Source organism: Schistocerca serialis, chromosome 2 (genome assembly GCF_023864345.2).
Source record: "Schistocerca serialis cubense isolate TAMUIC-IGC-003099 chromosome 2, iqSchSeri2.2, whole genome shotgun sequence".
Lineage (NCBI taxonomy): Eukaryota > Metazoa > Arthropoda > Insecta > Orthoptera > Acrididae > Schistocerca > Schistocerca serialis.
In genome coordinates, this window is record NC_064639.1 from 189,387,687 (window position 1) to 189,395,020 (window position 7,334).

Consider the following 7,334-nt stretch of genomic DNA (forward strand, 5'->3'; position numbering starts at 1 on the left):
TGAGTAATTTTTTTACGAAAAGAGAGGTTACAGCCCGTGTTTCCAAATGTTGACATTGCTCTTAGAATATTTCATGTATGTCACTTACAAATTGTTCACCAGAACGCTGGTTTTCGGCTCTTGAAAGACTACGTTCTACGTTGTCTGAAGAGAGATTGAACGCCTTGTCCATTCTTCACATCGAAACCGACCTTCTAACTGATAACCGCCTGAACTAAGAGTTTTCTGCCGTCAGAGCCAGACGCAAACTTTGCTGACTGGTGAGTTTATTTATTTATTCATATTAGAATTAAAGATTTAAGATTATACTGTGATTTCTATTATAACTTAGAGCACATTCATTGGATTCACAAACTACGTATTACCTGTTCATTTTACAATTGCCAATGGCAGAACGCGGAACTAAACCTCGTTTACGTGCAGACGTGACCGAAGGCGCCCGACAGTACTAAACAATACCCCAATGACCCAGGCCGCTCGGCGCCGTACAGCCAAGTCATACTGATACTGTAGTATATTACAGCTGATGCGTATTCTTGGCGTCTACTGAAATGTATAGTTATCGCAGAAATATACGTTATCGAAGAGTACGATCAGATGAAAAAGTGTTAATAAATAACGTAGTTCAAAAAAATGTTCAAATGTGTGTGAAATCTTATGTGACTTAACTGCTAAGGTCATCAGTCCCTAAGCTTACAGACTACTTAGCCTAAATTATCCTAAGGACAAACACACACACCCATGCCCGAGGGAGGACTCGAACCAACGCCCCAACATAGCGTAGTTCGGTTCCGTCGATAAATACGTAAAAGCTTTGCTAATACCGTTACGAAGAGCTATGGTGTTAGGTGTAGCTGCGCTACGAAACCTTTCAGCCCTTACATGGATTAAAGGTATTGTATATACTGAAACGTCCCCTCAGAAAAATTTATGAATTACTGTGCTGATAAACATCTTACGTTAATTGATTTTCATACAGCTGAGCAAAACTGAACGTACTCAGGCATTTCTCTCTTTACTTATTCTGAACATCACTAAAATGACACACAACACTTTTTTTAGCGCAATGCAATCTGATTTTCAATAATCCCTACAAAAGAATGGTCCTGACTAACAATAACCTATACCTTTCATGAATTACCTCACAAAAATCTTCATTACTCAAACTACTGCAATACAGCGAGCGCCAATACTGCCAGCTAAATAAAAGATTCTAACCACTGAAGGCACTAACTACTGATAGGCATACTTAGCAAATGAAAGATTTTGATAAAGAACAAACAATGTATTTACCTTAATAGTGTTCAAAAGTCATATTATATTTATCAATTCGTGACATCCAGTCTTACAAATTTATTGTCTCTGATGGACACACGTCCAGATCATCCGCTCTCAAAACTCCGCCATCTCTCTCCCCACATCCACCACTGCTGGCGGCTCACCTCCAACTGCGCAACGTTACGCGCTGTTAACAGCCAACTGCCCAACACTACAATAGCAAACTGCAACAATGCAAACCAGCCACAGACTGCACATAGCACAGTCAGTGATTTTCATATAGAGCGCTACGTGGCGTTACCAACGTAAAAACCTAAACAGCCTACTTACAACACTTATTACGCAGCATCTAGCTAGACGAATCCTAATGCTTTACACGTTAACTATTACATTATAAAATAGATTTCATTTATCCACTCAAGTCTGTAAAATTATGTAATAGCAAATCCAGTTCTGTGTGTGTTCGTCTGTATTTAGTTATTCGTTCGTGCACCGAAATCTCCATTTCATTTTCATTTCTTACGCTTTCCTGTAGATTCACGTATTAATACCGAACGTGTTTTTTTTTATCTGCTACACATTAAAGTTATTAGATTGTAAAACGACAGTTTAATTTTAATTTTGAACGCATCTCTGTAAAAGTATGTTTTAATTTCTAATGTGTGACACGTTCGCTTCAATTTTTAGATCGTAATAACTTTTATATTTTCATTTTCAAAGGGTTTCGTGTAAAAGAACATATTAAAAGTGAATGTTCAACAAAAATCCATTGTCTATTACACGCTCCGCTGAATTGTTAGGCCATAAAAGAAAAGTTATTTTTCTTATGTTGGTTTCTGTTGTCTTTCCACATAAGAATGTGTCAACACAATGCAGTTTTAAGTTTGTTTTATCCGCTGCCGTACACCAACTACGGTTCGGGAACCATATTACATTTTGATTGAGCGCGACTAGACCCCTGACGCGTCCTTCAGAACAGCTAATAGCAGAGTACGGAAACGGCTCAGAGCGCTCCCACCCAAAACGGCAATTGTGAAGTGATCGGCTAATAGTTATTATTTAAAACATGGTTTTTTGGGGGGAGGGCGCATGTAATATGGTGTGCCTAGGGGCGCCAAATTTTTAAATTCGCCACTGTGTATGTGCAGATCACCTTTATCAAAATTAAATTTTACAAAAAAATTCTTTGGCCATTCGAAAACGTAAAGCGTTATTTCTGCTGATTAGAGGGATAATTTTGTGACAGCACACATACATACATCAAAAAAAAGTTTTGCATCACCCCGGTTCCCAGAACTCCTGAAGATATACGTTGACTGTGGATATTATATCACAGACAGAGTCCCTTTGACTGTTCAGAGACGTCACTAAACGCGCCCAAAGATGTAAACAACCATACATGAGCACCGCCTATTAGATGGAGGGAATCCGACAGCCGATCAGTTCCAGTCATTCCACCAGGAAGGAGGTACTCGGCTCGTGTTGTCTGTAGTTGAAGCATGCCTAGACGGCCAATACCGCGATTCGATCGCCTCTGCTCTGTTACTCTGTGCCAGGAATGGCTCTCAACAAGGGAAGTGTCCAGGCGTCTCGGAGTGAACCAAAGCGATGTTGTTCGGGCATGGAGGAGATACGGAGAGACAGGAACTGTAGAAGACACAACACCTCTCAGGCCGCCCAAGGGCTACTGCTGCAGTGGGTGCCCGCTACCTACGGATTATGGCTCGGAGGAACCCTTACAGCAACGCCACCATGTTGAATAATGCTTTTCGTGCAGCCACAGGACGTCGTGTTATAACTCAAACTGTGCGCAATAGGCTGCATGATGCGCAACTTCACTCCCGACGTCCATGGAGAGGTGTATCTCTGCTACCACAACACCATGCAGCGTGGTACAGATGGCCCCAAAAAACATGCCGAATGGACCGATCAGGATTGGCATCACGTTCTTTTCACAGATGAGTGTCGCACATGCCTTCAATCAGACAATCGTCGGAGACGTGTTTGGAGGCAACCCGGTCAGGCTGAACGCCTCGCCTTAGACACACTGTCCAATGAGTGCAGGAAGCTGCAGGTTCCCTGTTGTTTTGGGGCGGCATTATGTGGTGCCGACACACGCCGCTAGTTGTGATGAAATGCGCCGTAGTGGCTGCACGATACGTGAATGCCATCGTCCAACCGGTAGTGATACCATATCGGCAGCATATTGGCGAGGCATTCGTCTTCATGGACGACAATTCGCATCCCCATCGTGCACATCTTGTGAATGACTTCAGGATAACGACATCGCTCGACTAGAGTGGCCAGCAAATTCTCCAGACATGAACCCCATCGAACATGCCTGGGATAGATTGAAAAGGGTTGTTTATGGACGAAATGACCCACCAACCACTCTGTGGGATCTACGCCGAATCGCCGTTGAGGAGTGGAACAATCTGAACCAACAAACCCTTGATGAACTATGCCACGAAGGATAAAGACATGCATCAATGCAAGAGGACGTGCTACTGGGTATTAGAGGTACTGGTGTGTACAGAAATCTGGACCAACACCTCTGAAGGTCTCGCTACATCCTGGTATAACATGCAATGTGTGGTTTTCATGGGAAATGATGTTTATGTTGATCTCTATTCCAATTATCTGTACAGGTGCCAGAACACTCGGAACCGAGGTGATGCAAAACTTTTTGATGTGTGTATGTGCAGAAACATGTGTGACAATTGAAATTGTAGGAAACAAGAGAAATTAATGAAACTAGAGCCTTTCGTTTATTAAGAAACCCACAAAGTTTTATTTCACATTTGAAGTTTGTTTCTAAAAATAACATACAGTAGCCCAGAATATTGCACTGAATGTGTTACGACTGTTTTTTTCCCATACCATTGAACTAGAAAGTAAGAGTAAGTAAGGTTTTTTTTTTCATGCAGAACCACTGATCAGACAAGCTGATAAAAGTTTTTTAAGTTACCTTCCTTACTGCAGTTTACTTCTTTTTAACTGTTATTTCGTTGTAACGGGGATAGGTATATAATTATTTGGATTTTAAGAACATTGGAAAAATAAATCTCACGAAATTGACGAACTTTGTGATAAATGTTTTCTGCGTATAGATAAAACAAAACTAATGAAACATGGCAAATTTGTAACAAAGTTATAATTGTGTATCAAAAAGGAACACATTTCATTTAAATACTTTATTTGTGCCAAAATTAAAAGATAACTGTTATAAAATTCCTTATAGGTGGTAATTAGATGTCACAGTAGCTAACTGTATAAATTATTTTATAAAATATGCCCACTTTTCGAACCTATATCAAAGACAACGATTTCAGCATTTAATGAGATAGTGATGATAATAAACGTACGAGCTTACCTGAGTCTTTGCTAGGATTTCGTGCTGGAGAACAGACGTTGGTGGCACTTCTTCTCCTGACTGTGGGACAGTGGTTGCGGTGTTAGTGTATTGTTAATGCGTGTAGCACGTATAAATGCAGCACAGCTGAATTTAGGTAGATATTGTGTTATGCTGGTGTAATAGGCCAGGGTGGGGAGTGGAGTTTGGTAGCGTGAGGTAAGGCAGGTCGTTGGGTTGTGGTCATGCTCTTCCCTCTTTCATATGTATGCAAACTGAAGACTGACCAGAGTAATTCCACTCTCTCTTCCAAACCACATCACAAATAGCGATTAAATGGTGTTTCACTGAGTTATATCGACTATTCTCCAGCGCGCCTTATAAATCAATGATGATTCAGTTCATAGACGCACGTGGGGGGTCTTTATCATCCACAAAGAGCGTTAGCACTACAAGCAATACAGATATGAGCTACTAATAACGCTAACTCAAGAAACGCATATAGACAATCTACGTAAATCGCTGCACACCGCTAGACAGGAAATTAATTTTTAGTAGTCCTATATGGCAGTCATAGAGTTCTTCTGCGAAAGGCAGCTTCACCTGTCACGAGTGCTGCTCGCTTTTCTGTTTAAGTGAGACTATACCATAGCAACATAACTCGCTTCCATGAGTAGACAGAATAACTTCATTGAACTCTTGTTTACAGAGCGTGTTCTTGCGTAACAACAAGCGCCGGAACGAAGATGCGGAACGCAAGACCAGAGAAGGCGGTGAGATAACGGCGGCCAATGGTGTGCGGAATTCCGCGCCGTTCCAGGCGCGCCCCCTGCGAGAAGTAAATATAAGCGCCGCTCCTGCCAACCTCGGCCCCTCAGATCGCCTCCAGTACTGACATTAGAGGAACGTATTTGCGGAGCGTGCTACAAGAACAACTAGTTGTGAGCCTTATCAGTTACATGTCTGGACTTTGACTACAGCGAGGATTATTACTGTTTGCATGTTACTCGTGATACCAATGTATCTCCAAAGTTGAGTAATGTCAGTTGCTTTAAAGAAATAAAATTACTAATGTTATTTGTTTTAACTGTTGTATAGCATTCTGAGAACGCTGCATCCCTTAGGTACCCTATTAGCGTCGAGTGGCCAAGATTCCACAGAGTGGATTTATTTTCAGTTTATTAAGCCAGTAGTTACTTTCAGTTGTTAATGAGTTATTATGTAGGAAAGCACAGCAACAGTAGCTGTACCAGCATACAACATTGAAGAGTCTGCCTAAAGTGAAACACGTTGTCAATATTTATTAGACAAAGTCCATTATCACCGTAGCCCTTTTCACAGCATGAGGGATATGAAAAGTATCATATTAGGTACAGCACCCCCAACACCAGAAGATAGGCAGAGGCTTAAAGTGGCTGATTCTGCAAAAGAAGTTGCTCACCTAGATGTTATTCAACGCTGGCCATTGTGGCCAAGCAGTTCTAGGCGTTTCAGTCCAGGACCGCACTGCTGCTACGGTAGTTCGGATGCAGGCTGAATTGGCATCCCTTCGCTCCCAGCTTCAGGCAGTGGTGGCTTCGGTCACACAGCTTGAGGCTGTTGCCAATGGGCATCACTGTGGGGGTCCGGATGGGGGTTTGTCGGGGACGGCCAGCTCGTCCCACGCATCCCCTGATCGGACTACGACTGTGGTTGCCCGGGATACTGCCCGCATTGAGGCTGATCCCTCACCTGTGGTAGAGTGGGAGGTCGTTTCAAGGTGTGGCAGGGGGCGAAAGACATTCCGGAGGGCTGAACAGAAAGCCTCTCCAGTTTGTCTGACGAACCGGTTTCAGGCTCTATCTCAGGCTGATACTGATCTTCGGCCTGACATGGCTGCTTGTCCTGTTCCAGAGGTTGCCCCTCAGTCTGCAAGATCCGGGCAGTTGCAGAGAGTGGGCTTACTGGTAGTTGGGAGCTCCAACGTCAGGCGCGTAATGGGGCCCCTTAGGGAAATGGCAGCAAGAGACGGGAAGAAAACCAATGTGCACTCCGTGTGCATACCAGGGGGAGTCATTCCAGATGTGGAAAGGGTCCTTCCGGATGCCATGAAGGGTACAGGGTGCACCCATCTGCAGGTGGTCGCTCATGTCGGCACCAATGATGTGTGTCGCTATGGATCGGAGGAAATCCTCTCTGGCTTCCGGCGGCTATCTGATTTGGTGAAGACTGCCAGTCTCGCTAGCGGGATGAAAGCAGAGCTCACCATCTGCAGCATCGTCGACAGGACTGACTGCGGACCTTTGGTACAGAGCCGAGTGGAGGGTCTGAATCAGAGGCTGAGACGGTTCTGCGACCGTGTGGGCTGCAGATTCCTCGACTTGCGCCATAGGGTGGTGGGGTTTCGGGTTCCGCTGGATAGGTCAGGAGTCCACTACACGCAACATGCGGCTACACGGGTAGCAAGGGTTGTGTGGCGTGGGCTGGGCGTTTTTTTAGGTTAGATGGCCTTGGGCAAGTACAGAAAGGGCAACAGCCTCAACGGGTGCGGGGCAAAGTCAGGACATGCGGAGACCAAGCAGCAATCGGTATTGTAATTGTCAACTGTCGAAGCTGCGTTGGTAAAGTACCAGAACTTCAAGCGCTGATAGAAAGCACCGAAGCTGAAATCGTTATAGGTACAGAAAGCTGGCTTAAGCCAGAGATAAATTCTGCCGAAATTTTT